Source organism: Mustela nivalis (assembly GCF_964662115.1).
Source record: "Mustela nivalis genome assembly, chromosome: 1".
In the NCBI taxonomy this organism is placed as follows: domain Eukaryota; kingdom Metazoa; phylum Chordata; class Mammalia; order Carnivora; family Mustelidae; genus Mustela; species Mustela nivalis.
The window spans coordinates 183,314,491-183,338,919 of NC_139020.1; the positions used below are offsets into that span (position 1 = coordinate 183,314,491).

A 24,429-nucleotide genomic window follows, 5' to 3' on the forward strand; every position below is an offset into this window, starting at 1 on the left:
TTCATGCTCGCTGTTTTGTTCTAAATTCGTATGACGTGCTGTAAGGGCCTGGTCTGGCAGAGCACATAAACCTCTCTCCCTCTCTCTGTTCTTTCTTTCCTTCCTTCCATTTCCTCCCCCACTCCTTTCTTTTCTTCTACCACAAACAGATTCATTTCTTCCCCTTGTTCCAGACTCTGGTAGTTCAGGATGACAATTTTGACAGGCATATTGAGTTATGAGAGACCTTTTAGAAAAACATTAGGGGCGGGGCGCCTGGGTGGCTCAGTGGGTTAAGCCGCTGCCTTCGGCTCAGGTCATGATCTCAGGGTTCTGGGATCGAGTCCCGCATCGGGCTCTCTGCTCAGCAGGGAGCCTGCTTCCTCCTCTCTCTCTCTGCCTGCCTCTCTGCCTACTTGTAATCTCTCTGTCAAATAAATAAATAAAATCTTTTAAAAAAAAAAAAAAAACATTAGGGGCACCTGGCTGGCTCAGTCAGTTAAGGGTCCAACTCTTGATTTCATCTCAGGTCATGATCTCAGGGTCATGAGATTAAGCCCTGCGCCAGGTCCGTGCTGGGCATGGCGTCTGCTTGGGGTTTTCTCTCTCCCTCTCCTTCTGCTCCTCCCCCCACTCTAAAAAATAAAATAACATAAAATAAAATACATAAAATGTGGGGCTCCTGGGTGGCTCAGTGGTTAAGCCTCTGCCTTTGGCTCAGGTCATGATCTCAGGGCCCTGGTTTCAAGCCTCCGCATCAGGCTCTCTGCTCAGTGCGGAGCCTGCTTCCCCCTCTCTCTCTGCCTGCCTCTCTGCCTACTTGTGATCTCTCTCTCTCTGTCAAATAAATAAATAAATAAAATCTTTAAAAAAATACATAAAATGTGATGTAAATTTTAAGTGCATAACAATGATTTTTTACAGAAACACATGTGCATCCATATGTGTACACACACACACGCACGCATGCACATCCATGTAATCATTACCCAGAACAATATATTGAACACATTAAACATTCCACCAGGTTCCCTCCTGATGCCTCCCATTGAATACTTGTTCTCCCTCCCAGAGGTAACTGTGATTTAGACTTATCATCCTAGATTAATTTACCTGTTCTTAAACATCATGTAAATGGAATCATACAATATGAATTCTTCTGTTCTCATTCTTTTTGCTAACATTCCTTCTGTGAGATTCATCCATATTGTTTGCATGTAGCAGACGTTTTTCTTTTTCTCGCTATGTAGTCTTGCATTGTGTGAATATACCATGATCTATTTATCCATTCTTCTGCTGATCTGAATTGTCTCCAGTTTTTAGCTACTGCTGGGAACGTTCTCATACAAGTGGACATATGTACTCAATTCCCACCTAGGAACAGGATTGCTGGATCAGGAGGTAGGCATATGTTGAGCTGCAACAGATATTGCCAAATAGTTTCCAAAGTGTTTGTATCCATTTGCGTTCCACATGTGTGAGGGTTCCAATCGCTCCTCATCCTTGCCAACATTTGCTGTTGTTAGTCTTCTTGATGTTTCCGTCCCGTCGTCCTGGTGGATGTGCATCAGTATCTCGTTGCATTTTCCTGATGTAGAATGACACCCAGCACCTTCTCAAATGCACCTTTTCTATTTGGATATCCTCTGTTGTGAAGTCCCTACTCAAGTCTTTTCCCATTTTTCTTTTTAATAGGGCTGTTTGTCTTTTTCTTGCTGATTCGTAGTAAGAGCTGAGTTTTAAAAGCCGACTCTGCTGCTTATTAGCTGTGCTTGGATGGGTAGCCTGACCTTTCTGAGCTTCGTCTACGGGATGGAGCCAGTAATATCTCTTTATATAAGGTTGTGGTGAGCATGACAAGAGGAAGTGTATGTTAATTACTAAGCCAAGTTCCAAGCACAAAGAAGGCTTGAGTAACTAGTACCTAAAATGGGGGGAGGGAGGGGCATCATTATCATATGAATAGCCCATTAAGATAGTCTATGTTAAGATGTTATAAAATTCTAATATTTTTTCTTCCTTTACTTTCCCTATATCCTTTTCTTGTTTTTACCCTTGTGGTACCCAAGGAAAAACAGTGGCCATGTGTGTAATACACTGTAGGCCAAAGTGACTCATCTCTTACAACGGAATACTAGAGGTCATATCTACTCTCCTGAGAATTTGGTCCATCCTTGCATCTAAGACAATGAGAACCAAAAGAGAGTTTCTGAAAAGGTGAGAGTACGATAAAATGTAGATAGACATGGGACCCAGTGAAAGAAATCTACCTGCCCTGGGTAGGGGTGAGGCCGTGTCTTTCATTTTTCTTCTTCCTCTCTTGTCAGTTAGCTTCTTGGAGACCAAGTTTCTTCATGGCAAAGTAGGGGACTCAAACCTCCCTCCCAAGGTTGCTGTGAAGCCTAGCACAGTCTCAGTCTTGTGGAAGCATCCCACATATGGAGGGTGCTAGCATGGATCTTGCTCATAGTGTTAGTGCTGGTGGTGATGGCAATGCTGGTGAGAACCTTGAAGACGCTGAACATAGCCCTTCTGTTTACAGATATGTCGCCAGTCTCCCTGAAAAGCTTGCTTTGGGGACAGAGGTGGGAGCAGTTTCAGGGAGTAGTGTGGCCTGCAGCAGGAAAGGGGAAGTCAGAAAGGAGCAAAGAATGTTCTGCTCTGGGACAACCAGTGTAGAATGTCCATTTGTACCCTGGACTCCTGTACGGTGGGGGTGAACCGGACATCCCAAGCCATATTACAGTGTTTCCTATTACCGTGATTGAATATATCTCTGAAATACATGGAAATGGGGATGGAGAGTAAATCATAGTGTCACAAGCAGTTCCTGAAACTTGCTCTAATGGCCTTGTCCAGAGCCTGGGTTTCCAGGGAACTGCCCTTCAGAGGAGCCACCATGTGTAAACACAGGCTTGGGGTATGAACAGCCCTGGGTTTGACTCATCACCCCTGCATTCTGTGGCTTTGTGATCCTGGATAAGTCAGTTTCCTGAGGTTTCCTGATTTGTAAAATTGGAACATTAATATCATCCCCATAGATTTGCTGTACGAGGTAAGTGACGCGATACGTAAACAGCACCGAGGGAAGCCCTGCACATAGTAGGTGCTCCAGCTGCAGAAGTAGACCCGTATGTCTGATGAGTAGAGCTGCACACTGTGTCCATTCCCAGGACAACTATTTAGGGAGCAGAATGTGTGATGCAGAGGAGGAAAAAGGGTTCTGTTCCACGTAAGCACCCTGCTACACAATAGGGCTTGCTAGCCCTCATCTCTGCATTGTGGGCAAAAAATGGGCTTTGCTGCAGTTTGGTCTCTAATTCTGCCACCAAAATACTTGCTATTTATTACAGCCATTACAATTCAGCTACGTCTGCCGTATAACTAACCCACCATCTAGGCCAAGTTGGACAATTTATAATTTACTAACAAGGCATGGGATGGTCACATTCAAATGGTAAGTGCATAGAGTAGACTTATTTATTCTTTCCTCCTCTTAAACTGTGATCTTCTGAAAGCCTTCCACTAAAGGTAGGACGACAGGCAGCATGCTCTAGTGGGAAAGGGTTTAGTTGGCCCGCAAGTTTTTCTTTATTGCGAGTTTTGGGGCTGTGCATCACTGTATCTGAGTACCTGTACGAAGGTAAGCACTCCGTATGGTAGTACTTGGCCCCCAGAAAGCAGCAATGCCTTTAACATCACATTCCCTGGCAAGTATCAAATCTGTATTTTTTTTTTTTTAAGATTTATTTATTTATTTGACAGACAGATCCCAAGTAGGCAGAGAGGCAGGCAGAGAGAGAGAGAGGAGGAAGCAGGCTCCCTTCTGAGCAGAGAGCCCGATGTGGGGCTCGATCCCAGGTCCCTGGGACCATGACCTGAGCTGAAGGCAGAGGCTTTAACCCACTGAGCCACCCAGGCGCCCCTCAAATCTGTATTTTATGCCTCTTTTGTTTATTCATTGTGTCGGATTTACTCAGTAGCCTATTTGGCTGGCGTAGGAGCAGAGTGGAAAGTTCTATCATGCATACGGTGTATTGGTGAATGCACTCTCGGGGGTCCTCATTCATGTCCCGCAGCCAGTGAAAGTCATAGACAAGAAGATGATCCGGGAGGTTCAGTGTAGGCTGCAGAGTTTTCAGGACAGAGAGCTGTGGTCTTGAGAAGCAGACCATTTGTAGAGAGATTGAATCATACAATAAGAGTCAATTTTGACAACACCCCTTGTGCAATAAAAGTTTGAAGTTCCTGGAACTTTCATCTTTGGTGGTACCAAGGCAAACCATTTTTCTTTCGTTAGCACTCCTAAATTGCATATTTGCATTGCATGAGCCATTTTTCAGGCATAACTACTGGAAACTTGCTTTTTTTTTTCCCATTTTCTCAGAAAACCTGTAAAAAAGCTCATTTGGGTCCTAGCCAAGAAGATGGTCATCTTTCACACCTTGAAGAGAAGTAGCGCTAGAATAGTGACCCTGTAAGAATGTTCCATGTGTGCTGTATTTCCATTTCTTGTGGAAATTTACAGTCAAACAAATTCTGTTTCTTCCCCATTTCCTTTTTGGTTCCCCAATTGACTAAGAAAAGCCAGAAAATTGTCAGTGGAATCGTTTCTTCATAAAGGAGAGACTTCCTCACACTGTCACAGGCAAGTCAAATTGAAATTCAGCTGGGAATTAGCATCTATCTCATGCTAGTCTGTTTCTTGGTTCTTTGTTTTTTTTACTGGTAGAAGGTCAAAGGTTATTATAAGGGAACTACCCAAAGAGATTTATATACCTGAAGAGAAATGATTTGACATTTGTCTGTGACATATGGAAGACATCATATTCCATAAGCCACAAAGAAACATCAATAGTAGGAACTACAGTATCACTCTCCTGGTATATGTTGCTCTTATATTCAGGACCCTTGGTTAATTTCAAAAGCATCAACTACATGGAGGCACTTTTGTTTTCCTTCCTCACCAATATTTTCTGTAATAACCAAAAACCTTTTGTTATTTCTTAAATAATTTTTTAAAGATTTTATTTATTTATTTGACAGACAGAGATCCCAGTGGGCAGAGAGGCAGGCAAAGAGAGAGAGAGAGAGAGAGAGGAGGAAGCAGGCTCCCTGCTGAGCAGAGAACCCAATGTGGGGCTCGATCCTAAGACCCTGGGATCATGACCTGAGCCAAAAGCAGAGGCTTTAACCCACTGAGCCACCCAGGCGTCCCTTAAATAATCTTTATAAACTAATGTCAGTGTCACTAAACATCATTTTCTGGGCAGATTTGCTGTAGAATCTAAACAATGCCCCTTAAAATGTTATCATTTGAAGAATGTTTTGCATTTTTATCATTATCTCCCATGGTCATATAACACTATTATTTCTTGATTCTTAGAAAAGTATAAACATGAATCTAAATATGTGTCCACATTTGAGTGTTGTTGAACATAGAGGTACATGTTTAATACGATAGGTTTTCTTTTCCTGACAAGTTGTTAATTCAAAGATATACCTTATAATTGATGATAACGTAGAACTAAGAACATGCACAAGGATATTTCTATTTGTTCCTTCTGCTTTAATTTTATATTTAGTCCTTTAAGTCCAGCATTTAGGAGACTCTAGCTGCAGGGTGCCTAGGTGGCTCATTCAGTTAAGAGTTAAGTGTCCCAAATCTTGATTCAGCTCAGGTCATGATCTCAGGGTCCTAAGACCCAGCCCTGTGTCTGGATGCAGAGCCCGCTTGAGATTCTCTGTCTCCCTCTCCGTCTGCCCTTTCTCCCCCACCACTCTTTCGCCTCTTAAAAAGGAAAAAAAAGGGGGGGGGGACTATGGTTTCTTTTTTTAAAATAAATTTTATTTGGTTTTTAATTTTTATTGTATTTCAAGATTTTATTTATTTGTGTGAAAAGGAGAGAGCATAAGCAAGTGGAGCGCAGCAGGCAAGAGGGAGAAACAGGCTCCCTGCTGACAGGGAGCCCCATGGGGGACTTGATCATGACCTGAGCTGAAGGCAGATGCTCAGCTAGCTGAGCCACCCAGGCATCCCAGGACTATAGATTCTTAAGGGTTTAGCCTTCAGTTAGGATCAGGTGCTGTCAGGTGGTAGTCTGCCTCCCTCTTACCCCCACTCCATGCTTCAGTGAACCAGACAGAAGATTTAATACAAGTCTCCAGGGAATACCTGAATTTTTTCATGTCAAATAATCGTCAAATAGTTCTTCTCTTATATAAGTAATACATATAAATCATTTGTTAAAAACGAAAGCATTACAATGAATTTCACTGTCCTCTTCGACCACCCCACCCTCGTGCTCTTCGCTTTTGTCTTGTCCAAAGGCAAGCATAGATCGCCATTTAAAAGTATTGCACTGAGCTCTTTTGCTAATCATTCATGAATATGTATGTACCCATAGAAAATCCATAGTATGTAGTAGAGAGAGAAGAAAGGGTGCCACACTCTTCGTGAGGACTTGGTAAAATCTGCGCCTAAGATGTTCTGGGCTGGGACCTATTTTTTTCTAGGAGCTAGGAAAAGGCAGGAGGAGATTCATTTTAGTTACAATTCCTTTAGTTACAATCATTGCTCTATTCAAGATTCCTACTACTTCTTCAGGTAGTTTCATAGGTGGTTTCGTTAATTTATTACGCTAGAAAATGACCCTTCCTTTCTAGATTTTTAAATTAACTGGTATAAAGCTGTACATGGTATTCCTCTTGTGCATGAAAATAAATCTCTTGTATATTTGTAATGCCTCCTTTTTTGTTCTACAGTTGAATATCTGTGATTTCTTCTCTACATGGGTCATAATTGCCAGGGGTTTTTCATTTTTCTCTCTCTTTCCTTCCTTTCTTCCTTCCTTCCTTTTAAAAGAGAGCACGAGCAGGGGACAGGGGTGCAGAGAGAGAGAGAGAGGGAGAGAGAAATCCTAAGCAGGTTTCATGCGCAACTTGGAGTCCGACTTGGGGCTTGATCTCACCACCCTGAAATCATGACCTGAGCGAAAACCAAGAGTTGGACATTTATTTTTTTATGTTAATTTTACTTATTTATTTATTTTTTATGACAGAGACACAGAAAGAGAGGGAACACAAAGAAGGGGAGTCGGGGAGGAAGAAGCAGGCTTTCTGCTGAGCAGGGAGCCTGATGCAGGGCTCAATCCCTCAATCCCTGGGTTCATGGCCTGAGCCAAAGACAGATGCTTAATGACTGAGGCACCCAGGAGTCCGAGAGTCAGACATTTAACCAACTGAGCTGCCCAGGTGCCCCAAAGTTCTCCTATTTTATTAGTCCTTTCACTGAAACAGTCTCTTCTCTTGATTTTTTTTTTTTCATTTAAAAGATCATTTATTTATTTATTTATTTTTAAAGATTTTATTTATTTATTTGACAGAGAAAGAGATCACAAGTAGGCAGAGAAGCAGGCACAGAGAGAGGAGGAAGTAGGCTCTCTGCTGAGCAGAGAGCCCGACACGGGGCTCAATCCCAGGACCCTGGGATCATGACCCAAGCCGAAGGCAGAGGCTTTACCCCACTGAGCCGCCCAGGCACCCCTATTTTTTTTTCTTTATTGCCTGTAGGAACCGATCTATATTTTTACCTTAGTTTCATTATTCCCCTTTTCTGCATTTTTAAAACAGCTTTATGATAATATAATTCACACTTTTTAAAATTTTAAATTTTTTTTTAACATAAAATGTATTATTAACCCCAGGGGTACAGGTCTGTGAATCGCCAGTTTTATACACTTCACAGCATTCACCCTAGAACATACCTTGCCAAATGTCCATAACCCAACCACCCTCTCCCTACCTCCTTCCCCCCAACAGCTCTCAGTTTGTTTTGTGAGATTAAGAGTCTCTCACTGTCTTCCTCCTGATCCCATCTTGTTTCATTTTTTTTTCCTTCCCTACCCCCCAAACATCCCACATTGCCTCTCAAATTTTTCATATCAGGGAGGGCATATGATAATTTTCTTTCTCTGATTGACTTATTTCATTTAGCATAATACCCTCTAGTTCCATCCACATCATTGCAAATGGCAAGATTTCATTTCTTTTGATGGCTGCATAGTATTCCATTGTGTATATATACCACATCTTCTTTATCCATTCATCTGTTGATGGACATCTAGGTTCTTTCCATAGTTTGGCTATTATGCACATTACTGCTATATAATTCACACTTTTTAACAGTTCACTGTTTTTTAATATATTCACAAGGTTGTACAACTGTCACCACAACCTAATTTTAGACTGTCTTTATATCTCTCCAAAAGGAATCCTGTGCCCTTGAACAGTCATGCATCATTTTGTGTAAACTTCCATAGCTCTAGGTGTATAGTAGTATATTCTCTGTCTATAAATTTGCTTTTTTTTTTTTGTCATTTCACGTCAGTAGCATTTTGTGTCTGGCTTCTTCAACTTAGCATAATGCTTTCAAGGTGCATTCATGTTGTAGGGGTTTCAATCCTTCATTCCTTTTTATTGCCAAATAGTATTCCACTGTATGAGTATACTACATGTTGATTCATTTTTTAGTTGATGGACATTTGGGTTATTTCTAACCTTTTGCCTATTATGAATTATGCTTTGAGGAACGTTCAGGTACAAGTTTTTGTGTAGATGTACCTTTTCAATTCTCTTGGCTATACACCTAGGAGTAGAGTTGCCAAGTCCTCACTAGTCCTTGGCTTTTAATGATAACTGTCCTAATGAATATTATTTTGGTTTTGATTGGGATTTCACAAATGCGTAATGATGGTGTGAGTCTTCTCAAAGGCTTATTGTCCACTTGTCTTTGGTGAAATGTCTCTTCAAGTCTTTTGGCCATTTTTAATTAGGTTACTTGTGTTTTTTATTGTGAGTTGTAGGGGTTCTTTTTATATACTAGATATAAGCCTTATGATCAGTTATGTGATTCACAAATATTCTCCCCCATTTTTGTGGATTGTTTCACTTTATTGGTTAGTATTTTTAGCACAAAACTTTTTTTGACTTTGATATAGTGTAACTTACCTATTTTTCTGTTGCTTGTGCTTTCAGAGTCATTTTCTAACCCAAGGTTTTATTTCTATGTTTCTATGAGTTTTATAGTTTTAGATTTTAAATTTAGGTCTATGATTGATTTTGAGTTAATTTTTTGTGTGTGATATTAGGGAGGTTTCCAACCTAGTTCTTTTTTATATGGATAGTTGTCCCAGTACCATTGGTTGAATTTTTTTACCTTTCTCCTAGTTTAGCTTATTTCATTTTTTCTTCTATAGCTTTATGAATAGGAAGCATAATTCAGTTATTTTCTGATTCTCTTATTCCCTAACAAATGCATTGAAGACTATAATTTTCTTCTGTATAGGAATTTGGGTACATCCCACAGATTTTATTTTATTATTATTATTGCCAATTTTTGCCATCTTTTCTCTATTAATTTCAATTTTTATTGCATTTTGCTCAATGAATGTGGCCTGTGTGATGTCAGTTCAAAAAAATTTTATCCAAAGTACATTTCTATTAAAAAAATGATTATAAAGCCTTTTTTCCCCAACCCTGCAGATATATTATTATACCTCTTTATGACATCCAACAGTGCTCTGTACTTGGTGTGTGCTCAATAGATATTTGTAGAGAGACCGAGGCAGAGCAGGCTTTTAGAAGAAATCCACACCTAAGTGTTAGCAGTGGTTCATGTGGCAGTAACAGCCAACATTTCCTGAGCACTTTCCTCTTTGCCTAGCCCGGTGTGTACTGACTTATAGTCTTCATAACAGTCCTATAAGGCAGGAACTCTCCATTCCCAATTACAGTGTTGCAAGCTAAAGTCTGTTACCCAATGATTCACACCAAGAAAAGGCCAGAGCTGGTTTTTGAACCCATTTTGTCTAGCCCCAGATCCCTCTCTCTCTCTCTCTCTCTTTTTTAAAAAGATTTTATTTATTTATTTGACAGAGATCACAAGCAGGCAGAGGGGCAGAGGGAAGCAGGCTCCCTGCTGAGCAGAGAGCCTGATTTGGGACTTGATCCCAGGACCCTGGGATCTGGACCTGAGCCAAAGGCAGAGGCTTTGACCCACTGAGCCACCCAGGCGCCCCCAGATCTTGCTCTCTTAAACAGCCTTCTACGGTCTCCCCCATAGTCACTTTTCCATGACATTTCATTGATCCCGCTCCTAATCATTTCTCTGGTTGCTTTGAACATGTTCCGTGAAGGAAATTCTTGGCCCTTTTCTCAGTTGTTTGTTAAAAGTAGCAAGTAATGAAGTGTTTGTGTCTCCATACTCTCAAGACATTGAATAGCGCTACCTGAAACTTTAGAAGTCCCATGCCCATGGAGGAAGACTAGCTAGCCAGGACCTATTGTTTAGTTTAGTTTTGTTTTTTCAAGATTTTATTTATTTATTTGACAGATAGAGATCACAAGTAGGCAGAGAGGCAGAGAGAGAGAGAGAGGAGGAGGAAGCAGGCTCCCTGATGAGCAGAGAGCCCTATACAGGGCTTGATCCCAAGACCCTGAGATCATGATCTGAGCCAAAGGCAGAGGCTTTAACCCACTCAGCCACCCATGTGCCCCAGGACCTATTGGTTTTAATTTTTTCGTGGGTGTCAAAAGAGAATTCAAAAGAAATGCAATGAAACATCTTTTCCTGGCTTTTGTTAGAGACCACACAAGCTCAGAGGGCTTCCCGTTTTTTTAGATCAAGTATGTACTCAGATAAAAACCAAGTAGATTTTCATGGAATCTCCTTGTGCTTCATCTATATGGAGAGAAACCTGCTCTTTGGAACTCCAATTGAAAATAATTTGTTATTGTTAAGGGATATTTCCAAACCAAATGAGGGCTATTTTTCTCCCCTATTGAAGATTGGAAAGCTATATCCTTGAATACTTGGTGAATAAAAGTTCTCTTCTTTCTTTCATAAAGAGAATGCCTTTTATATTTTTGTTCCCTTCGATGCAGTCTCTGGGCAGCTTCCTTGTGAAAGAGCAGTTTAATTTGTACTGCACCATCATTTTCTTGTGGAAAACTAATAAAATACAAATTCCATTTTTTCACATTAGGTTGTGGCTCAAGGCTTTTGAAAGTTTTATGTAGAATCTGCTTTCCTTTGCCCATTTCTTTTTTTGAAGATGATTGAGAGGGGAAATGAAGTAATGTTCACAAGTATTATGGACATGGTTGATAAAGAAGCTATTCCCTCAAGTTCATTGTTTCTCTCAAACCAAAAATGGAAGCTAATATTTCACAGTCCCTTCTCAAGGCTTTTTTTTTTTTTTTTTTGGTTTTGGTTTGTTTTAAACATTCCTTAAAGTAGATATGAGACAAGAATGAAGCAAACAAATCTGTTTTTCTTCCAAGGCATCTCATTTGCTTTTTCTGACAGGTCAAGTGAGATCCTGGGGCACCGGTGTCTGGGTTCGGCTAATTGAAGCCCTGGGAGCTGTGCCAGTGTGTGGGTCCTCGCTGCGGTAGAGGGTGGGGGCTTTAATTTTGATGAGCACCTTTTCTTGCCTGGCACTTAGCATGTATTAGTGTTGCCACAAGTGGGCAGTTTTTGTACATGGAGAAACAGGCACAGAGTAGACAAGTATCTTACCCATAGTCACACAGCAGGAAGGTGGAAAGATAGCGTTAGAACTCCATGAATCTGACCTGAGAGTTGAGTCTTTGGACTGCAGTGAGTGACCAGAAAGAAGGACAAGGAGCATTAGAAATTCAGTCCTTCTCTACCATGGATTGTTCAGAGAACCGACAGGCAGGCATGCTTGCACACAATGACCGTTTACTAAGGAGCAAATGTGAAGGAACGAATTTTGTTTTCTCATCTGCTGTGTAATGCATTTGAGAGAAAGATCTCTTTTGCCTTGTTCTTTGAATAGCTCTGCTGCCTTTTCACCTTTTCCTCTCTCTCCTTAGCACCGCCTTGCCATTGCTTGAGATCCCGTTCCCCACCCGTCTTCAGTCTCGGTTCTGCACCCCACTTCTTCCCACCCCCCTTTCCCATTTCCTTGTCATTCTTCACCTCAGTGCATTCTCCAGCCCCTCTGTTTCCTGCTGCCCAAATAGTGGCAATGGTTTCTTGGAGGATGATTGCATGTGGCTAAGTAACACCTGGGTTAGGGACAGGCAGGCAGGGGACTGTCTCTCTCCCTTGATGGTCTGTGGGCAGAATGGTGTAGGACAAGGAGTGGGTTCAGCAGTTGCTAAGGACTGACCATTCCACAATGAACGGAGCTCATCACTGCAAAGCTGATGGTCCCTCAAAAGTTTTCTCACAAGGAGGTGGGGGAGCAGGGGAGGGATGCCTTATCAGAAACAGAGTGGAGATGATACCACTGGGCTCTTAGAGATTCTTTTAAAAAGTGAGTTTGAATGACACAGAGATAAGCAGTAAGGAAACAGCTTGACTCTGAACTAGATTCTACCCTTAATTCTTCAAGTGTCTGTTCCTTGAAAGTGGATTCTTCAAATTAATATTCTAAGCCTCTCCATCCAAGGAAAACTATTGTTTTAAACATGAGTTATTACTTTGAAATGCCCTCCACAGTTGGGGAAGAGGCAGAAGGACAGAAAGCCGCCCCCCTCCCCAAGGTGCTTGGAAGCCTTTTGCCCTTTGCTCTTGGAAACTCAGGGTTGCATCCCTACCCAAGAAAGAGAGTCACCACCTTCCCCGCCTTCACCCACCCATCCACTCAGCCTCCCGTGACTTACAAGTGGGTCAGCCCCATTTCCCGCCTTCTCTTGGCCAGGGGCTCCCCCCCAGGACCGCATGGGCGATGGGGACCTGACATGCCCCGTGGGAGAGGCAGTGCCCTCCTCGCTTGGCTCCCGCCCGCTCCGCAGGTGCGGCCCTAATCCTCCTGGCCTAGTTATCCGGCAGCCTCTAGGAACCAGGGCTCTGTGATGTAATGCTCTTTTTTCACACTCCCGGCTTAAATACAGATGGAAATTGTTGTCATGTGTTAGAAATGTCGCCAGTAATATAAAAGGCGCAAGCTTGGGCATCTTCTCTCGCTTCTCGCACCGTCAGCTGCTCCTGCCGCCAGCGCCTTCTTCCTTCGCAAAATCGCTCTGTGGTCAGGTGGCCGAGGCGCCCCCAGCTCGCCTAGGAAGGGGTTCGGATCCCACACCCCCCACCCCCGCCTCTCTTTACAGCCGCTGCAGAGCTGAGGACCAGCGTGGTGGGAGGCTCTTTCAGGCTCACAAAGGGAAGGATTAATCTTGACGATTGGGCTGGGGTTTGCAGGCAAGTACAAGTGGTCCATGATCGCCCCCTCGCCGCCCCCTCTCCCCCCCCACGCCGCCCCCTGCCCAACTCTGGATTCGAACGCCCGGTCGCTGGAGGAAGCCTGGGCACAGGCAGGCGGCGGCAGAGGCGCCACGCCGCCCGAGGTTTGCGCTTGGGTTGTGGGAACGTCCATGGAGGTGAAGATGCCCTGTGTGGTGTGTGGACCAGGGAGGAGGGGCGGGGAGAAACCGGGCCAGCTTGGGAGGGCCAGATGGCTGCGGCTGCGTTTTAATTCACCCGGCAGGCCGGTTTGGCCGGGCCGGGTGGGAGGGGGAGGGGAGAGGGAAAAAAAAAAAATCAGGGGTCAGTGGATAGGGAGAGGCAGGGCTCTGGAGCAGATGCCTGGCGAACAATGGGGCTTTTGAAGGGGATGCTGGAGGAAGTGTGGCGCGCGCTTTGTATTGCCTCCTCCGCATTGCAGGTTGGAATCGGGCAGCTAAATTTTAATGAAGTGCATTCCAAAGTGTGCTCGTCAGCCTGGGCTTCCAGAGCGAGGGGCTTGGCTGAATGGGGACAGGGGGTGGAAGGGGGAGGGGGCCGGCGAAATGAGTTCCTGATGGATGGTAAAGGAGGAGATGAAAGCCTGCTCAGTGTGCAGGGCTGGGGAAGGGAGGGAGGGGGAAAATCAATACGTCCCCGTGCATATTAATAGGATCCAGCAGGTGTTGGTAAATGTATGTTGCTGCATTGTTCCGGCGCCCTGGCGGAGGAAGGCGGGGGAGAGAGCGAGCTGCTTCTCCCAGCGCGGTGGGCAAATGCCTTTGCACTTTGGAGGGTTTTGCAAGCTCCCGGGAAAATAAAGAACGAAGGAGCTGCGTCCCCTCTCCCTAACTCCTTCCCCCATTTTTTTTTTTTTTTTTTTTTAAGAACGAATGTACCTGCAGAAGGCTTTTTAAGTTTGCTTCCTGGAAATTAACATGTGTGTATCAGAGCACTACCATATCTAGGTAAGATATGCATTTCTGTGGGTATCCAGAAAATAGAAAGCAGATTCTAGAGTCTGGCATGTGGAGTTCTGGGGAGTGGAAGTGCTCGTCTCACTCTCAGGTTCTTGTCAGTGAATGGGCCAAGCCAAGAAGGCTGGGGTATTTTTAAAGAGGCATGAAGCCTATCCCACCCCCACCCCCCACCTCCCCAAGTGCTGACTCTAACTAACCTGGGTACCTAGACGCAAGGAAGCTGCCTGTCCATGGTGTTGATACATAGACTTTGTCTCACACACAAAGGGAGTGGACCTGTGCCTGAGCCAAATTATTCCAGGGTATTTGTAACATCTTTATAAAGATCAGGCGTGCAGTGTCCTTTTCTCTTTCCTAGAGTTTATCCTGCTCAGGGCTCTGTCCACTGAGAATCATTCAGGAGACTACTGTAACCCTTGCTGGGTTTTGTTGTTGTCTGTTTGCTTGTTTTACTACTTCTCTTGAAGAAGTATTAAGTGCTTTCAGAAGGTTCCGGCGTATTTGCTGCGGGGTTCGGATAAAACTGGAAGCTGTTGCATGAGGTCATTATGACTTTTTTATATGACGAGTATTTAAGTGTGTGTATATAGACAATGTATATAAACGCATGTGTATACAGTGGGTAAGCCACAGAATAACATATTGTCTTTCTGGTTCTGGGAAAATAAATGCATCTGTTAGTTGAGAAGAGCTTGTCTTTTGTCGTCTCTAAGGCTATTTCCTTCTGAAATTCGTGTTTTATGATAACTTTGGAAGCCCTCAAGTATTGATTGGATATACTCTTAGGTTCTTCTTGTGATTTAACTTGCGCTGTATCTCATCAACAAGACGGGGCTCATCTCTTGCCAATGAATGTTAGTGGTGTTGAAAGCCTTAGCAGATTAATGGTATCAACAGGGACTTGATTCTTCCATTTCTCAATTGAGCAAACAGAAGCCGCCTGCTCCTGGCTCCCAATGCCTTTCCTCATCTGGTTTTAGGAAAAGGGGCTGGGCCGGGAAGAAAGGTCCCTGCTGAGGACAGTAGGTTACTCATTGGCATTCCTATGTAGTTTCTTTTTAAGGCTGCCTATTTCCATTTGTACTTGGGTGGCAGCATTTGAAACAATGTTTGGATTTTGCTATTTGCATTTTGCTGTGTTTGTAATAAAGAGCTGTGGGCTCAAGCTGTTGTTCTTTTTACTTAATTATGGCTCTTGAATGGGTCTGCTATGACATTTTAGACTTGAGGCTTACCTGCTGGTCCTCCATGAGCAAAAGCATGGCCATTTGTGTTTCTTAGAGGACTTACCCCAGGGGTGACCAGAGCCTCACTACCTCTTAACTGGCCAGAGGAGGCAGTATGTAATGTGGCCCATAGTGTGTCTGCTGGAACTCTCCATCCATCAAACCCGGGTTCTTGAAAAACTTGCAGGTAACAGTTTCATTAACAGAAAGGACCTCTTGGAACCACTCTTTTTTCCTGATACCAGGGGCGTTTTGAGACAAACAGCTACAGGTGTTTGATGTTAGGATAAGAACAGAAACTACTCATGCTCTAAAGGTACCACAGAAGCAATGACAATAGCTGGTATTGTCACCAGCTGATAGAAGACACATCTATGGGAGGCTTCTGGTACACTCCTTCTCTCCCCCTTGTTTTCCGTTTACTCTCGGCATATGGATGTGGGTAGAGGAGAGATTTGCATGTTCACGAAGGACCCAACCACAGCCGTTGACTGACACCAATTATTGAAAACTGCCTTGTAATTTCTGTTTGACCCTATGCCCTGCATATAAAGCAGGTACTGTGACACCAGCTGAGACTGCTGATTTAATGATCCCAGTAAGTAAGCAGACCCATGTGTTTTGCTGATGTTGACTTAATAAAGTTGCTGCAGGACAAAGGATTTGGAACATACCTGTAACTAAAGGGAAAAGGATCTCTAAAGTTAAAAGTAAAAATAAGAACAATAGTACTAGAAAAAGTGAACTGAAAAGATTCCCCCACTCCCCCAGGTGAAACACTCCAAAGATATTTAAAAAAGTGTTTAAGGAACCTGTATACCTGATGTGGGACTTGAGCTCAGGACCCCAAGATCCAAAGAGTTCCAGACACTAGGACCGGCCAGGGGCTCCTCTCCAGGTTGGTTTGTTGTTGGTGGTGGGTTTTTGTTTTTGTTTTTGCCACTGTATTCTCACGTACAATCCAGATAGTTCGATAAGCACCATTTTCTCATCATGTTTGTTTTTTCTTTTCTTTCATTCTTCTTCTTCTTCTTCTTCTTCTTTTTAAGAAGAAGTCTTATGTTGATAATCAGACCCCGAATATTTGAATGTAAGCACATCCCTTGCAGTCATACTGACACCCTCTGGCACCAGGAAAACTGTCACAGCAATTTTTGAGAAATCTAGTGGGAAGAAAAGGCAGCAATGCCAGCCACTAATTCGTAACTCTGTTCATGGTTGGGTCTGTCAGCAGGCCTGATCTGGATGACTCTTCGGCTTTTCAAGTCTTGCAGGCACTAAGTACAAAAATCTTTCTGGCCTCTCCTGGCTTACCAGGTCTTGACAAGTTTCTGCCCTTGTTGGCCTCTGGCACATCTCCGTGATTAATTTAGGGTGCCTGCAGCTAGGAAAATTATGTTCAAATAGTGCCTTCGAATAGTGTGATGTGCCTCTTACATGGGTAAACCTATCTGACATACGGTTCCATGTTGATAACGATGACACTAGTTTGGGACGCCTGGCAGGCTCAGTCCGTGGTGCCTGGGCTCTTGATCTCAGGGTCCTGAGTTCAAGTCCTGCCCTGGACACAGATCTTACTTAAAAAAACAAAAAACAATGATAACAACAAAAACAACGGCTTTAAATCCACTCACTGCCGAGTAGTATAGGGAGTTGATGAATGAATGTTATCTAGATAGCTGTTGATTTTTTTTTTCCTGATATAATCCTTGAGCTATCTTTGCTGATTTTTTTTTTAAGATTTATTTATTTATTTGAGAAAGAGAGCGAGTGGGAGGAGAAGCAGAGGGAGAGGGATACCAGCAGACTCCCCACTGAGCCCGATACCCTCAGTGAGCCCAAAACCCAACCCAGGCTTCATGATCCCAGGACCCAGAAATATGACCTGAGCCAAAATCAAGAGTCCTATACTCAACTGACCTGAGCCACCCAGGAGCGCCTGTCTTTGCCAATTTTTACTCCTTCTTCCAATGAGATGACATCTCTTAAAGTTTCAACAGGTGGTCTGATTCAAGTGAAAAAAGAGAATTAGGGAAAAGACTACCTAACTTTTACTAAGATGTTTAAGAACATCTTCATAGCATTAGAGCAAAGGGGAGGTCTTGGAGTTGAAAATGAATCACTAGGCTGAAAGCGCTTAAATAAAAGGTTTTTAAAGTTTTAACATTTGATGTTTCCTGACCTAAAAGGTCAGCCTAAAAAGTATAGTGCATTTAACTCTGTGTTGTGAAGCCTCACACTTGTTTGTGGAGGTTTTGCTATTTGTCCTATATCCCAGTTCTAAGTACAGTGCTTATGAGCCCATGATACATGCTCAGTAGATACCTGAATGTGTGGATGCATCAAGAATGTGGACTGTTGGGGTGCCTGGGTGGCTCAGTGAGTTAAAGCCTCTGTGTTTGGCTCGGGTCATGATCTCAGGGTCCTGGGATTGAGCCCCGCATTGGGCTCTCTCTGCTCGGCAGGGACCCTGCTTCCTCCTCTCTCTCTCTGCCTGCCTCTCTGCCTACTTGTGATCTCTATCTGTCAAATAAATAAATAAAATCTTAAAAAAAAAAGAAAAAGAATTTGGATTGATACCATTAAAAAATTGGAGCTCTTTCACTAAGTTGCCATTACCAAAATAGAGAAAAAAGTATAGCTCCATGAAAAATCTTTTTTTTTTTTTGAAAGATGTATTTATTTATTGAGAGAGAGAGAGAGAATGCATGCAGGAGGATGGGAGTGGTGGAGCGGGAGGGAGAGAAGTAGATTCTCCTTCAAGCTTGGAGCCCAGCACTGGGCTGGACCTCAGGATCCTGAGATGATGACCTGAGACAAAAATCAAGAATTAGATGCTTAAATGATTGAGCCACCCAGGCACCCCTTAGACAAATCATTTTTAAAAATGGAAAAAGGAAACACAGTTTTCCCTTGTATTTAATAATGCATATTCTTTTCCATAAACCAGTTAGTGGATCCTGTAATTCTCATGGACATAAAAAAGCATTTAGATTTTTATTCACCGTGTTATTTGGGTTTTGGTGGTTGGTTGGTTTGTTTTAGAGAGGGGGCAGTGAGGGGCGGAGGGAGGAAGAGAGAGAATCTTAAGTTTAGACTCCATGCCCAGTGTAAAAGCCCAATGTGGGGCTTGATCTCAGGACTCTGAGATCAGGACCTGAGCTGGAATCAAGAATTCCTTGCTTAACCTACTGGGCCACCCAGGCACCCCTTTTCTCACAGTTCAATTGCTCTTAAAAGTTGATGATGGGATGCCTGGGTGGCTCATTCATTAAAGGGCTGCCTTCAGCTCGGGTCATGATCCCAGGGTCCTGGGATCAAATCCCACATCGGGCTCCTTACTCAGTGGGGAGCCTGCTTCCCCCTCTGCCTCTGCCTGCCACTCTATTTGTGCTCTCTCTCCACCTCTGGTGGGCCGTGGGTGTGAATTATTGTACTGGGTATATTTATATATATAAATGTGTATACACACACACACACACACACACACACACACATATTTTATTTTTTTTGCTGCAGTGAAGATTAGATCAGTGGGAATCTACAAATTTGACAACAGCGATATGAAATAACTTGCCTATAAGACAGTAAGTGCCATAATTTTCTAATTAATTGTGGAGCAGCGCCAAAGGCAGTTGCTTTAGAAATACATAATGATCATAAACAGAGACTGAAAGCGGAAGCAAGAAAGTCTACAATGTTTAACTCCTTTTAATGAGGCTTAATACTCCAGCTCAGGGAGGCCTTTGCTATTTCTTTTTGTAGCTTTTGGGATGCTCTGATTGACCACTTATATTTTTTCCTGGAGGTGATCTCGTATTAGTATTATTTACTTTATAAATATTTGAGTGCCTGCTGTGTGCCAGGCACTTTCTGTGTATCAGGGACAGCTCAGTGAGCAGAGCGAACGCACGTTACCCTCCTGGAGCTTGTATTCAAATCCATCTCAATAGGGTCCTAATAAGATCAGCAATTAAGGAATAAGGTTGAAATGATTAGTTAAAATAAAACCTTTCCTCTGCGAGAAGTTTGTTCCGGAAAACCACTGTGGTTGGCAAAATTGGAGTTTGCTTGATTGCTTGCATCGAAGTCCAGCACAGTAGAACAAAACCATGGAGAATTACACACCAGCCTTCGTTCAGCCTTCAATCCCACCCCTCAAGTATTGTAGTAGATTCCATTTGATTTCCTCCAAACTTCCCTACATTAATATATCCACACACAGCCCAGCTCTCTTTATATAGGAAGTAGTCTAGCTTGGCTCTTACTGGTATCCCAATTGGCAACTTTCCACATTGGTATATGTATCCCTACTTCATTTTTTGTAATAACCAGAACCTATTGATTAGGTGGCTATTTGCTAAGTCTCGCTCATTTTTTTCTCCCCAAACTCCAAGGCCTATTTATTCATTCAGCAAATATTTATTTAGCAAACTTTATGTGCTAGGAGCTGTTCCAGATGCTTGGGATATTACTGACCAAAACAGGTATAGATCCCTTGTGGGGTTTATGTTCTAGTCAGGGAGACAGTAAATAGTAGATGTACTAAGTAAGTGTATTATTTTGTGTATTGAAAGATAGTAAGCGATAATGGAGGGGAGCCAAGCAGAGAAATGTGGTCAGAGAAATGGAGTAGGAGAGACGTTGCAATTTTAAATAAGCTTGTCAGAGTAGGTTTCACTGGGAAGGTAGTATTTAAGCAGAAATTTGAATGAGTGTATATCTGAGTTAAGTAGAAGGGCCCTGTGGCCGAGTTTTAAAGGACCTGTTCAAAGGCCCTGTGGCAGAAGTGGTACCTGCTTTGTCTAAGGAATAGCAAGGAGTCCAGAGTGGCTGGGAGGAATCAAGAGAACAATGGCTAGAATTCTGTAAAGAGAGTAAGGGAAAGTGCAAGAGTATAAAGGAATGCAGATAGATCATGCCAAACATTTTAGGCCATTTTAACTACTTGACTCAGTGAAATGGGAGTCACTGCAGGGTCTTGATTGGAATAATGACATTGCTTCAACATTTGAAAAATCTCACTTTAGGTAATGTGTTTAGGACAAATAGAGGGGTGGAAGCAGAGAGCACAGTGAGGAAGCTGTTACTGGAAATCCTGGTGCAAGTTGATGGTGGCTAGATCGGGTGTGGCTGTATATATTCTGGAAGTTTATGCAAAAGAATTTCCTGATGGGTTAGACAACGGATGTGAGAAAGAGATATGTTGAGAATGACTCCCGGGTTTTTTAAAACCCGAACAGGTAAAAGGATGAAGCTGTATTTGCTGGATGGGGAAAGTGGGGGCTATGACCTCTTCTGGTTTAAGATTGAGTATTTCACTCTTGGTTTAGTTTGAGTTGTCTCTTACACACGGAAGTGGGCTGTCAGGAAGGCCATGGGCATAGATGGTGGAGTTCATGGAAAACATGGCCATACCATGAATTCAGTCATTCTTCCCCAGTTTGGCAATGCCGGGGACAATGCTAACAGCAGCATCAATGCACATCACCGAGTGTCCAGTTGTGAATCTGTCCATGAGTTAAACTCCTGAGGGTGGCATCACCGCTTTTACAAATGTGTACATTTTAGCATTCAAAAATAGTTACGCATTACTCTACCCCCCCCGAAAATTGTATCATTTACATTCCCACCAGTGTGTACAAGAGTATCCGTTTCCCCTCATCTTTCCCAAAACTGAAAATGGTCTTTCCAAGTGTTGCCTGTTTCATAGATGATAGTCTTTTTCACCACTCTTCCTTCAAGCTCCTATGTCCTCTGGCCTCGGAGTCCATCTAGCTTCTAGAAGACGTAAGGAGTTTTCTGTTCTGTGAAGTCTTGCCCATTGTGGGTATAATGGTGCTGCCGGTCATATTTGGTAAGACAAACTAATCGCTCGAGGACTTAGGTCCCTGCAGGAGGAGGTAACATATTCAGCATTGTTCATGCAGCTAATTCAAGACTAATAGGGAGACAGCTAAGTAGCAGTTTTAAAGTATACCTCCTTAAAAGGGGAAATTTTGAATTCTATCATCTGGAGAAAGAACACTTCCTTCTGACATTCGGACAACTTTTAATAGCATGTGTTGACTTCAAGTCATTGGCATAACCAAGGTGGTTCGAACACAGTGATTTGCAGTGTCTTTATTTTTTTTTTTTTTTTTAAGATTTTATTTATTTGTCAGAGAGAGAGAGAGAGAGCACAGGCAGACAGAATGGCAGCAGAGGCAGAGGGAGAAGCAGGCTTGCTGCGGAGAAAGGAGCCCGATGTGGGACTCGATCCCAGGACGCTGGGATCATGACCTGAGCCGAAGGCAGCTGCTTAACCAACTGAGCCGCCCAGGCGTCCCTGCAGTGTCTTTAAAGTTATACAAAGTCAAATGAGCACCACGTTGGGATTTTTGGTTTGCCTTTTTCTTTTTTTACTGAACATCAAACAAATCATTGCCATGACCCAGCTGTGTGCTCTGTATCCCGTCAGGTCCAGAGGATGCCAGGATGGACAAACACACAGCCTTAACCCTCACAGAGGGTCCATTGCTGTTGGTGGTGGTGGGAGACATGCAGATGGCCAGGAACTGTCCATTGTCACAGGAACTAGAGAAATAGGTAAAGGTTGGGGACCGGCAGAGACATAGGCCTACTTTGTCCACGATTTAGGTCAGGGAAGAATTGGGAGGGATAGGCAGTGAGAGACACACAGAGGCCCTTGCCTGTCCTGCCAGTGAGGCTGCAATTTCTCCTGAGGGCAGTGGGAATCTTGGAAGAGTTTAGGCAGGATAATAACATGGCTCTTTTTGTATTTTTTTGAAAACCACTCTGGCAACCATCAAAGGCAAGGGTCGTTACAGCTGTGGTCCCCAGGCCACTGCCCATTTCTGTTTTAAAAGTTTTATTGGAACACAGACATTTGTTTATGTATTGTTTGTGGCTGCTTCTCTGCCACAGTGGTGGTATTGAGTCTTTGAGACCTAGACTCTACGGTCTCCAAAGCCTAAACTATTTATTCCTTGTCCCTTTACTGAAAAAGTTTGTCGGCCCCTGATTGAGGAGATGAAGTTAATACAGAAGGGCCAAGAGGGAAGCTTATGGTCAAAGGAAAAGACTAAGTTAAATCCAAAGAGGAGGGGAGAGACCCGAGGGGTATTCAGGACAGAATATGTAATGAGTGATGGATTAGGGGAGACGGGAGGGAGAGGTATGTTCTGAGGTGGCCCGTGGGTTCCTGCGCAGAGTGACCAGGTAGACTGGAAGGTCACAAGGAATATCTGTGTGGAGATGTCCAGGACAGGTTAAATGCACCTGGGAGGGGCATAAATGTGTATTCAACGTGGTAAGTTCAGACTGGTTTTCATCGTATCTTGTTAATCCATAAAAGTCCGGAAGCCCCTCGTCCCTCTGCCCCATCTACTATCTAAACGAGTGCCCATCAGCACATTTTCTCATCTTTCTTCACCGGTCAAGGCTGGACTTCATGTGTGCGCATGTCAGGAAGCCTTTCCTGCCGACGACAAGCTGTGTGCTTGCACCTAGCCCGGTACTACCTAAGTGGTTCTTTGCTCAAGTAAACATTTGTCTCTTTATGTAGGACCTAAGTCCACAGATAAGTCCAGTGTCTCATACATTTTTGGTCTATCTGCTGGGTCTACCGTGAAATCACAAATTTAGGTGTGCACAATTTTTTTTTTCCTTAGCTATGGAACCTGAAAGTCGAATGATAGAGCAGAGCAAACTTAGCCTGCCCCTAATGTCACTCATTCAGTCACTCAACTAACATTTATTGAGCTCTTTGTATGTGCCAGACACTCGGCTAGGTACCAAAGGTGCAATGACGGCCCTCATGGAACTTGCATTTTAATAGAGGAGCAGAGACAATATGCTGGCCTTGTGCCTTTTTAATTCCTGCAACTGGGGAGCATAATATGGCAAGAGAACTCTGAGGCTGTAGTCCTTCTCCGTTGTCTTGTTTTATAGATGCCTCATGGAGCTAGAACTTGGACTGCCCCTCTCTCCAGTGGAGGGGGGAAGCTTTCCTCTGTGTTGTCCAGGTCTAACAATGTGATCTGATTTCTATTCAAGAGCACAGTAATTCATTGTTCTAACGCACTTCTAAATGCAGGGTGTAGCTTGTCATCTTTACTTTGGTGAACGTTGATTCTGAAGTTTTTCTTTTTGCTCTTAATGTGACCTTACCAGACTTGGCTTTTACTGCAGAAGCTATGCCTTAATGGGGTCAGATTTAGGGAGGAATGCTTTGCCACCATCCACGTTCTTTTCTCATAACTGCTATCTGTATTCGTGAAAACTGACAGGGAAAATGAAGGGCCACAGAGTCTTTGGCAGCTCTCCGTTTTCCACGTTAGAGGAGTTGAAAGCATCAATTTTCATTTCATGCATTGAATTGCTTGTAATAGGGGTTTTTAGCTAGTCTTTGGTAGGCAGATGAGCGAGTGTCTGGGGGCTGTTCACGAGAGGAGGGTCTAAGGCAAGCAAGAGATTGAGCCCTAGGGAGAGAACCGACTGTGTGCGGGAGAATTAGGATCCAGAAGATTTGCTCCCCCAATGCTGCCAAGGGGAGCTCTCCCTCTGGCTTGCCACACACTTTGTAAAATTACTCATTGACGGAGTGCTTCTGTTTGGTTTCTTTGTGTTATAAATGTCATGCAAGGTGGTGGAATCGAGGGCATGGTTAATATTCCATTGATAGTAAAAGGAAGCAAGGTAAAGAGAGATTTTGGGCTCTAAGATATGTCATTGGGAAAGGACAACGTATGTCAGAGGACTTAAGCCATGATTTTGATAGCAAAGCACTTACCCAGCTGTAGATTAGGCTGGAAACTCCGAGGGCAATCAACCAGGTTATTCTTTATTTTATTTTATTTTTTAAAATTTGTTTGGCAGTATGAGAGCACAAGCAGGGAGAGCAGCAGAGGGAGAGGGAGAAACAGACTTCCTGCTGAGCAAAGAGCATGGTGCAGGGCTCGACCCCAGGACCCTGAGATCATGCCCTGAG

At 43.4% G+C, this 24,429-nt stretch overlaps 1 protein-coding gene across 25 annotated transcripts in view; it reads left to right on the forward strand.

Moving 5' to 3' along the window:
- The window catches only part of MAGI1 (membrane associated guanylate kinase, WW and PDZ domain containing 1), a 627,461-nt gene that overhangs the window by 386,278 nt on the left and 216,754 nt on the right, over positions 1-24,429 (forward strand). Inside the window, exon 1 of one of the 25 annotated variants that reach the window (XM_082726698.1) lies at positions 12,932-13,210. The exons of the other annotated variants lie outside the window; for them this stretch is intronic. The gene's annotated coding sequence lies outside the window, so the exon portion shown is untranslated. Of the gene's footprint in view, positions 1-12,931; positions 13,211-24,429 lie in introns of those variants that run through there. 25 annotated transcript variants of the gene reach the window in all.